Consider the following 11596-nt stretch of genomic DNA (forward strand, 5'->3'; position numbering starts at 1 on the left):
TAAAAGCCCATTAAGGGCCCATTAAGCTTTCTTAATTCAATTGACAAACATGACTCTTGGAATCACCCTCCAATCCACCTAATCAGCCCATTTGGATTACCTAGGTGCAATTCCATAAACTCTGATGGGTTGACTGGTCAACCAGTCAACTCAAGCTTAAAGAACCATTTGTGTGGTCAACCCTTCAACCCATTGAACCCAGCTTCAAAGCCACACCCATCCAGCCATTTGGAAAGGCTCCATGACCTGCTTGGATGCCACCTCAGCCCCCCTTGACCAGTTGACTGGTCAATTTAGTCAAACCAAAGGTTTAAACCCTTCCAAAAGGTCTTAATCAGCCTTTTACCCACTTTTCCCTGATTTAACTGCCCAAGGCCGACCCATCAGTGCCCTAAAGCTCTCTAATAGGCCCCTTAACCGAGCTCTACCCCTGGTTTAGCCATAAATGGCAATGTCTCTCCTCCACTCATCCCAAGTCCACCCAATGGGAATGAGGCATGTCCAGCCTTTGGGGCAGCCTTCCAGCTTCCGGGACAGGGCATCATCTGGAGAGTCCAGCGAGTCGATCCCAGCCATCCAAATTCACCAGCCATTTGAATAAAAAAAGGTGACTTTTGAATTCATTCGATCAAGGCACTCTCTCTCACTACTAGCCTCCCAGAGGGCGAGTTCTTCGTTCGTTTGAGATCCAGGGCTTCTTCTACATCCCTACTTACAAAATCCAGTGTTGCAGTCACCGGCAGCGAGTTCCGGCACCACTAGGTCCGTCCCAAGCTCGTACATTCGATCCAGCGTAGTTCAGTCGTTTCGTTGCTAGGGATCTCACTGGACAATCTACAAGCTCATCAATCCAGAAATTTCGAAGATCTAACGGTATAATCTCTTAAAACCTTAGATCTAGTTCACTTTAGATGGATTTAATTAGCTTTATGTATAGAGCATCTTAGAAAGAACAAGTCTCTCCCCATTATTTCTGTTCATGTTTCTTCTTAAGTTAATTATGCCTACCCGATCGAAACGAAACAAGCCAAAAAGGTCTTATTTAGGCGTTCCTGCGCAGCCCAGGTGTACGCTTTCTAGGACCGTCGATCGCTCGATCGACGGTCCAGATCGGGAGTTCCGCGCGTTGATCCGACCGTGTATTCTGGTCAGCGCTCCGGTCCGTTCATCCAGCTACATCTGAGCCGTCCGTTCGAACCCGCGGAACCGAGGCCAGTCGTCCGATCTCCCTCCGCGAGATCAGATCATGGGGCTCGATCCAGACCGTCAGATCGACCGCGCGACGAGTCCAACGGTCATACCCGGTGCTGACGTGTTTTAAGTGGAAAGCGCTGTGGACCCCGCCGCCGTTTTTACGGCTGACGAACACCGAACAAGCCACGCGTCCCGACGGTGCCGCCGCTTTGACTAATAAATGGATTTAAATTCATTTTAATTAACATAACTTCAAAAATCATAATAAATAAAATACAGAACCAAAAAATGAGTATAATATATCAAACTGTTCATAATTTTATCTAGTTTTTTTTTTAAAAAGAGGATATTTTGATTATTATTTATTAATAATTTAAGAAATACAGAAAATGACATTTTATTTTTAATTAAATATATATAAGGTATATTACTTTGAAATTTGGTATGAATATCATAGGATATATGACTGATTTCCAGAAAAATTTTCAGAGTTATTTAAGTAAATTTTAATATTAATTTGAGTTATATGATTATTTTGATAGTTTATTAATATTTAATTAAATATTATGATAATTATCTTATATTTAAAAGTTATTTTCAAATGACTCCAAGTCAGTGGGTCTCTCAATCCTTAAGATCTTATTTTTATAATATCTTCAATTATTTATCTTAAAATATATATATATTTACATATATATGTGTATATATATATTTATTATAATATATTTAAAAATCTACTTTAAAATATATTATATATATATATATATTTAAATCCCTAAGAGTTTGAGAGAAGAGTTTGAAATTTTAAGCATAAGTTGGATATGTGAATGGAATACATGGGGGAAGGTGATTAATGGGTAATTATATCCTAATTATTCATTAATCACAATTTAGCTATATTAATAAAAAAGGGTCTAGTCGTTGCATACTTAGGTTGTGCACACACCACTTAGCCTAGGCTCTCCTAGTCTTAAGGACTTTGATTGTGCCATTTCATATGCTTATTATGCTGTTTAAGGTTAGACAATGCATTGATTTGAGCCCATTAAATTAGTGTCTTAAGGACAATAATTAAGGATTTGTATAGAAAACTTAGAATATTTCCAATAATTAGGATTCACTCCCTCTTGAGTTGAAACTTCAAACATTTAAACTTAGTGACATTCTCACCCTTAGGAAAAATTTTCACTGAATTTAGAAGTCATTAAGGACCCTTATATCAAATTTCCTAAGTTTATATACCCTATTCCTTTGGGGCCATATGAAGTTCTCTTTAGGACCTGATCATAATATTCAAGATGAGTTTATATAATTCTAAGTCTGAACACCGTTATGAAAGTTTATCTTTGTCCCCCGGGGTGATATACTCTTTCTAACGAGTTGATTCGACCTTAGAATTAGAGCTCAACCTTGATTTTAAAATTCCCAAAGAAAACTAATATTTTTTTTAAAAAAAATGTTTTTTTCAAAATTCTACCAACATTATCTGACCATTATTATTTGACCACTATCATCTAGTTATCTTAGTTAATTAATTCACCTTCATTTAATGACCATTATCTGATTGCTATTGCCCGACCACTATCAGCTAGCCTAGTCATCTAACTATTGTTTCCTTGGGTTATCAGATGTTTGATACTAAAGATCATTGCTAGCCACCATCATTGTTCTAGGGTTATCATTAGATCGTTATCACATGATTATCATCATCTGGCCATTATTGTCTTACCATTATTATTTAACAACCACCATCTAGTTATCATAGTTAATTCACCCTCATTTAATATCCAATATCTAATTGCTATTTCCTGACCACTATTAGTTAATCTCATCGCCTGACCACTATTGCCTGAGTGACATCATATGTCTTCAAAATTTTCATTTGATTGGCATGAATCTTGATGTATTACTTTACATTTAAATTTTTTGAAATCAAATTTAGGATAATCTAAACATAGATTTTAACAAACTTATAATCGAACTAAACATCTTAAAAAGATGAATCCAATTACACAAAAGGTGGCTCAATTTGAGTACAAAATAGTTTCTATCATGTCCATAAAGTATAGTTAAAAAATTTAACACATTATTTGAAGGACTAAATCGTCACCAAATCTTACATGCTTATAGTCAAACCAAGGAACTTGATGAGAAGAATCATATGAACCCAATATCATTCAATTATAAGGTCATTAAGGTACTTAAATGTTAAATGATAAGTCTATGATCAGAATACTTAATATGTACTGTCCTATGAACTATAATGACATTTTGATTATATTTACTGAAATACTACTCCCAAATTATTATAACTATATCCCCATTCTCTACATAAAGTGGATACTTAAGTTTAAAGAGAACTCATAGATCTAAAAAACTCTAGAGCACTTTCGATGTTCAATGCTGATAATCACTACTAGCCACCAACATTATATGACTTTCATCATTGACCACTATTTTTTGAGCATCATTATTTAACCACTATTATATGGGTATCATAATTCGTTCACCATCATTTGATTATCATCATCATCCGACTAGTGTTGCTTGATACATATTATCTAGCCACTATTACTTGATTAACCCTATTTGATTGTCATCATGATCCCTTAATTATTTCTCCCAAAAGCTCCACTATAACTACAGCAAACCAAGCAAGTGCTCTAAACTTTGTAATCCCATCTTCTCTCGTTTTTGAGAAAAGCAAACTTCTATAACTTCAAAATTTAATGGTTTATTTCAACTGGGCTAGGACTTATGGTTTTCCCCTTTCAAGGTTTTCCACATAAGAACTTTCATCCTTCATGTATTCTTCTCTTGTAATGCTCTATGTATTAGATTATTATGTAAAACAAAGATGTAAAAATCTCTCTCTTTATCACAAAAAAAATTTCTTTTAAGCAACAGTTTGGCACAGTATGTGGGAAAGGTTCCCAACATACTATAAATATATTCTCACTCTTGCCTACCCATTCAACTTTGAGCTTCTCTTCAAATTCTTTATAAGATTTTTGAATCAACAGTGAGGGCACTGCTCTCTAATTCTATGTCAATAGAAGGTCCATTTAAATCACTTATTAAGAATTTGACAAATTCATACATCTTTCTACCACTACAAAAAAGTTCACTCTTTAGCTTTTCTCCCTAACTATGATAAGACTCTTGCCAACACCACCCTTACGGAGTCGTCTCTCAACTATCGCATTCATGATGTTAACACTTTAGTGTAAGATGCTAGAATTATCCAACATATCCTTCGCAACTCTGTAATTCCAAAAGCTGGGGATCTTATCAATATCACACCCCTACTATCCCTTACTACCTATTTTATAATGAAGGAAATTGATTTCAATGCAGCTAATCTAATTATTAGATACATTGAACACCTTACCTGCATTCGAGATCCTAAGAACAAAAGAAAACCAGATCTTATCTTAGGTCGTGTCATTGCCTTTGTCATTGAATCCAAATACAACTTTGAATTCCCTGCACCACCAGATCATCGATCTCCCAATTTTCTATTCAAATAGCTCCTTCCATGTCATTCATAGTGCTCATCGATGAAATGTTCATTATATTGACCCCGAGCCAGAGGAGGCAGCGGAAGTCTAGCACCAGCACCAACACCAGCACTTGCGCACCAGCAATCCCAGTGCGATGCAGTGCTTCTGAGGGTTGACAAGTAGAAGACTAGTTTTAACACCTACGTATTAGGACATTGCAAAAATAAAATTGAAATCATTGCCAACAATATTTGTCATCATAAAAAAGGAGATATTTTTGCAAATCTGGACCCAAGTCTTATATGATTTTGATGATAACAAATATTATTGGATTATCTAGTATGTTATCTCTTGTTATTTTTATTATTGCATATTTATTTTTTGGGCACCAACATTTCAAGTCTATCGTACACTATGTAAATTAATCAGTTGAAGACTGGGTAGAATATGGTTAAGTGTCATGTAGAGTTTATATTTTATCTTTTTATTTATTTTTATATTTCTTGAGTCAAGTCATGTATTTGGTGTATATTAAACTTGTAGACCATTCACACACACACTCAGAGGAGTAAGATAGAGATAAAATTAGAAATGTGATTTTCTTAACTAATCGTACTATATGATCCATATCATATTGTATGATCTGCTATTCAGATAATCATTAAAATGAATAATTGTGTAATTAAAAATATTTAAATTAATTGTATTAAATGATCATGATCGTACAAGACTATCAATTGAAATAAAGATCTTAGCCGCTAATCATAATTCAGGCAATATTCAAAAATTTAAATTTTACACAAATCATATTATACAATATGTATCATATTGTATAATATAATCAAATCTTGGCTAAATTAATCCTGTGATTAGGGGACAATTTTGTATTAATTGATCTAGTACAATCATACATGATGATTGGGACCGATCATACTATACAACCTGCTTTCTACATGGGACAATATTTATTCATTACAAATTATACTGGATGATAATCCACATCATTTGAATTAATCATACTCAACAATGCTCTAAATCATAATGATAGTACAACACCTTAATTTTTGTAAAATAATAACATGAGTATTTTGAACTAATCGTACCGTATGATCTTGAATCATACTATACCATACAATATTTTATGATACTGTATGATCAATATTAGCAGAATTGAATTTTAGGGCTTTTTGTGAGGCCTTGTATTTAACCTCTGTAGTTAAACTTATTTCAAGTCTTTGGTTATTTGAGTTTTCTGTAGAGAGAGTTTGGAGAGCTTTGGGAAGGAGAAAGGAGAAGTTGAGTGTGAGGGAGGAGTGTGAGAGGTTTCAAATAGTTGCTCCGAGCTATCTTCCATCTTGTTTCCTCCAAGTGTCTAGCTAGGTTTATTGGGTGGCTCTAGGAAGACAATCATCAATCCAAGGATCATTGAGGTTATCTGCCTTCACTAAGAGAGAGCGGTGAAAAAGAAGGTCGTGGTTCTCTACCCTCACCAGGAGGGTGAAAAAGAGGTTGTGGTTCTATGTCATCACTAGGAGGGTGAAAAAGAAGATCAAGATTCTTTATGGCACCAGGTTGGTGAAAAGATTGTAAGAGCTTCTCCACCTAGTTGTGGGGGCTAAAGGAGAGACACTAAAAGTTTAGTGTAATACTTGGAGAGGAGGACTCCAAAGAGGGGATGTAGGTCATTGTTTGACCGAACCACTATAAAATTATGGTGTGGTTATTATGATTTCTTATTTTCCACACTTTATATTTTCACATTTAATTTTTGTGATAATTGCTTGGTAGAAATATGTGATAATGATTTTATTGTGTTGATTAGTCTACCATCGTCATCTTTGAAACTTTTGATAAGTCTAGTTGTTTCTTCATTAAGTGATCATTTTTGCTGGCTTTATATATATATGATTTAAAGTAAGTAATAGGTTTTTAAAATTACTGATTCACCCCCTCTTAGTGTGCCTAGGAACAATTCACTTAGGCTTATCATCATACATCAAACTTTTAAAGGCACCCAAGAGAAGAAAAGCCAACACTTAACAGGATCACTTCTCTATGCTAGTAGAATTTCATGAAAAACCTTTAAATATAGTCTAACCTTATGTCAAGTGCAACAAAAAACTGGCTACTCCTTAGCCAAGCCTTGGATAGTGACTTCCACCATTACTATAAGATTCACAATGAAATGCACGCAATTTCCCACCTATTGATGAATTTGGATTGTTACCCCATGAAGATTATAAAGTTTGGCATAAGGTTAGATTATATATATATATAAGTTTTGTTTTAAAGAAAGCAATAGGTTAAAATTACTGATTCACCCCCTCTTTGTGTGCCTAGGAATAGTTCACTTAGGCTTTTCATCCTACATCGAACTTTTACAGGCAGCCAAGAGAAGAAGAGCCAACACTTAACAAGATCACTTCCCTATGCTAGTAAAATTTCATGAAAAACCTTTAGATATTTGCCAAGTGTAGCCAAAAACTTGCTACTCGTCAGCCAAGCCTTGGATAGTGACTCCCACCATTTTTATAAGATTTATAATGAAATGCATGCAACATGGCCCCTACTGATGAATTTGGATTGTTACCCCAAGAAGATTACAAAGTTTGGCATAAGGTGAGGCTCATTTATGGTAAATGATGATTCAGAAATAGGAGATATCTAGCTATGGATGGAAACTCCCTCTATTATAATAAGTTTCTCAATGAGTAGCACATGACTCCCCTTGAACTGGTGAGTACAGGTAGTTATGCTCATGAAGTATATAAAGCTTTATATAAGGTGAGGAAGCCCACTTAGTGACATCATGCTAATTCAAAAATACCTATTCACACACACAATGTTATGACATGTATATCAATGAGTGAATAATATATTGATATTTCATATTTAGGCATCAAGTTCATAAAACACCCTAAATACATTTTTTTTTCATTATCAATAGTTAGTTGAACCATGAATTGAAGAGTATTAATACATTATTTATGCGACTTCCTATCATTATTCGAACTTGTCTAGTCTAGATTTATGGCATCTAAGGCTTTATATTATTTCATCATTCAAATTAGATTATTTTATATTTGATTATTGTGATGAGAATCACTGTATTGTTCTTAAGGGAAAAGTTATTATTATACTCATTATTCATTTTTTATTGAGTTCAAAACTTGCAAGAAATTGATATCATTTCTATGTGAGTACTATTACAACCACCATCTACTTTAGTAATTCAAACATGGAATCCAAGTTGAAGATTTAGATAAAAAATATTACATCAATTTAATATGGGAAAATACATATGCAAAAATAAAAGAGGTAAGTAAAAACATTTATTTAAATATTTCATTTAGGGATGTGTACTTATTCCTTTAGGCAACAAAATTCATCATGACCTATCTTTTAGTGTAGGATAGGGTAAAAAGTGTCTATCAATGATAGCCCAATAAATTTATTTTGATGAAAGTGAGATCATCCTATTGAATCTCCTCATAATCTTCTTGATTGCCTTTGAGTAGATCATCCACCCATAATCACACATACTTCTTTAGGGTTGGTAGGAGTCCACCTCGCCTTTACTTAGAACTCTCTAGCTTTGGAGAGAGGCATAAGGAAGTTTGCCTTCAAGAACCTTATAGAGTTTATTAAAACAAGCTCAAGGACTTCATTCTAAACTTTATGACTTTCTGAAGCTTATACAATTTTTCTTCCCCTAAGTAACATACCCAAGATGTTGCTCCATATAAACTGCTTTTGAGAAATCATCATAAAGAAAACATTGCTCATATTTATATGTAGATAAGCCTATTCTTAATTAATGGCCATAGAGAGGGTCAAATTGAGTTTAGTCGAGCTATAGAGATAAAAGTCTCAAAAAAATTATCATGAACCTGCATGTATCTTATTATCATCATTCTAACTTAGGCCTCGTTTGAGACAATTTTCTTTCTGGTTCTTAAAGCTGTTTTCTAATAAAAAAATAAATTTTTTGTACTAGAAAGCCGCTTTATGAAGTAGTAAGAAAGCCGTCCCAAATGAAGCCTTAATAGTGATCAATACTAGCATCAAGATGAAATTTAGGCTTCATTAGAGACGATTTTCTTACTGCTTCTTAAAGTAATTTTTAAAATTTGAATTATAAAACTGCTTTAAGAAGCAATAAGAAAGTTCTCACAAACAAATCCTTAATTATAAAAACCCACTAGCATTATATAGGATTTTGCACCTAGAGGAGCCAAAAACAACTTTAAAAAATAGTAAAAAAAGCTATCCCTTATCAAGCCTTTTAATTAGGAATATATTACTATTACAAGATAACTAATATTAAATTAATTTAGCATATATATATATATATTACAACAGGAGCTGAAAATAAGACTACTATGCTATCGATGCACACAAGCTTAATGACAAAATGTCCCTTAACAATCTCTCAAAGTCCAACTTGGCATCCCCACCTTCCCCCACACTCCTCCCAATCTCAACGGCCATCTCCGTAGCCCTTCGCCGGAGCTCCTCCGCCTTCTCCCCTTCCATCGCCGCCCTCACCATACTCTCCACCATCTCCCTCCTGCACACATCCTTCATATCCAAGCCCACCTTCCACACCTCTCCAACTAACCTACTATTAACCAGCTGATCCCACGGCCACCACACCATCAGCACCCCTGCCGCTGCACTCTCCAGCGTCGAATTCCAGCCACTGTGCGTAATGAAACAGCCCACCGTACGGTGTCACAGCACCTCCTCCTACGGCACCCACGCCACCAATCTCACTCTCTCCTCCAACCCCACCATCTCAACCGCAGTCGTTCCTTCGGCTACCAAATTAGGCCGCACCACCCACAAGAAGCGGTGGCCGCTGTTGACGAACCCGTGCCAGAATTCTAGAAGCTCTTCCTGCGTCAGCCGAGCTAGGCTGTCGAAGCTGACATAGATGACGGAGCGGTATGGCTGGGCATCCAACCAGTTGAGGGCAGAGCGGTCCTCGGCCAAGAGACTGGTGGAGACAGAGGATGAGGTAATTGATTCGATAAGAGCATGGAGGGGGCCGATGACATAGGTGGTTGGGAAGAGGGAGTAGATTTTAGATAGGATGGGAGCTTCGAGGGAATATGAAGTGTTGAAGGTTAGTCCTTTCCACCGCGTACTGCTGGCAGAGAAGTTTGAGAATAATTGAAGTTCTTTGTCGTTGGCTTTCGTTGCTTTTCGACACATGCTTGGGAGGTCTCGACGCTGGAGAAAGCCTTCCATGGCCGGCACGCTCTTTATGTGTTCGTCAAGGTCTGCATCGGCTGCAAAATTATTATTATTATTATTATTTTCAATCGTTACTCATACCATACAACGCAGGATAATGGTGTTGGCTTTGATGCATCAAAGAGCATAAAAAATTTGGGATTTTTTTTTTTGAGTGAATGAATTTGAGAATCTTCAAACCTTGTTAGGAAAATGGAAGAAACAATGAACTTGGGGTCTGCTACCTGGAAAAGGGAGCTCGCCAGCTTCTATCATCTAAGGGATCTAAAGATAAACCCAAAGGGAAGATGCACTAATAGTTCGGAATGCAAGCACAGGAATCCCCAAGGCTTGAGCTTCGTCCATAAAATAGGGCATCAGTCCATCCATGATAATGCAACTCACAGGCGGCCAACCGTCACGATCTTTGTTCCCGCCGGCGAGCAGCTGCGTGCGGAAAGAATCCACAGAGTGGGTTCTGAGCGAATGAAAGAGCTCAGTCAATTGGTATGCCGAGCGAGGTTTGCCGTCGGAGAGGCCGTCAGGAATGGAGAGGAAGCACAAGTTAGGCCGGAGAGAGAAGCGGGAGTATTGTGAAGGGGAGAAGAAGCTGAGGAGGCGGTGGTTGTGGTCTGTGTTGAGGAAGCTGACGCGGAGGCTGCCGGCAAAGGAGAGCGCGTCAGCTAAGGGGACCATGGCGTTTATGTGGCCTTGGAGGGGGGCGGGGAAGATAATAAGGTGGGCTTTTTGCCTCACGTTTTCTTTGGCGACCTCCATTTTTTTTGGGATTCGGAGGCTTTGTTGCTTTTTAACTGCAACGACAGGAACTGCAAGCCTCCCTTGGATGAATTTTTTCTTTCTTTCTACAGCTTAGTAAGCAGATTTTTAGCATAAAATAAAAAACTGCTTTAAGAACCAAATGAAATCTATATGCCAGGGAACACGACAAAGAGCTTTGAGTGTTCTAAAAATTTTTTTGTGGTTAAATTTGATTGGTCTAATTCATAATTATTTAATTTGATTAATTGAGTAAATTTAAATATATAATGACTCGATTGTTGAGAGTGCCTCAGCCGAATGCCTAACACTTATTTGACGTCATTGGTTAGCTCCATTCGATCGCCAAAAAAATACTATTCAGGCGAGGGTAAACAATGCGACATTGTGGTCATAAATAAAGTATGAGTAAGAATATGCGCAAAATATTCCTTTTTTGTGTTAGAAAATGAAGTTCGGTTGGAGACGAGTTACAGCATTTTGATGTATTACTTTATTTTGAGGTAAAAATTGAGTTTTTTGGTTGGAGATGTCCTAAATAAACAAATATGAACATCTTCTTGTTGCTTTTATTTAAGATCACGAACAATATCATTTAAAGCTTGGCAATAAGATTATAAAGAAATTTGATTAATGTTTGATGCAAAGATCGATTTAGCATTGATATGATACTCATTATAAGGATTGATATAATGCTTATTATATAGCTTGATTAAGACATTTGATATGTCATTGAAAATTGCTTTGATTAGACATTTAAGCAAATTTATAGTTAAACTAAATAGTTCAATAAGATGAACCCAATGATACCAAGTGTCACTTCTCCCATTTGTATGGGCTAACTTAAATTGAATCAAAGGAAATCTTAAATGTTATTTTTATAG

General features: G+C 36.1%; 1 pseudogene; it reads right to left on the minus strand.

Moving 5' to 3' along the window:
- Positions 1–8995: 8995 nt before the first annotated feature.
- LOC110116732 lies at positions 8996–10817 on the minus strand (annotated as a pseudogene).
- Positions 10818–11596: the final 779 nt, after the last annotated feature.

This window comes from Dendrobium catenatum, unplaced genomic scaffold, assembly GCF_001605985.2.
Source record: "Dendrobium catenatum unplaced genomic scaffold, ASM160598v2 fragScaff_scaffold_1191, whole genome shotgun sequence".
NCBI lineage: Eukaryota > Viridiplantae > Streptophyta > Magnoliopsida > Asparagales > Orchidaceae > Dendrobium > Dendrobium catenatum.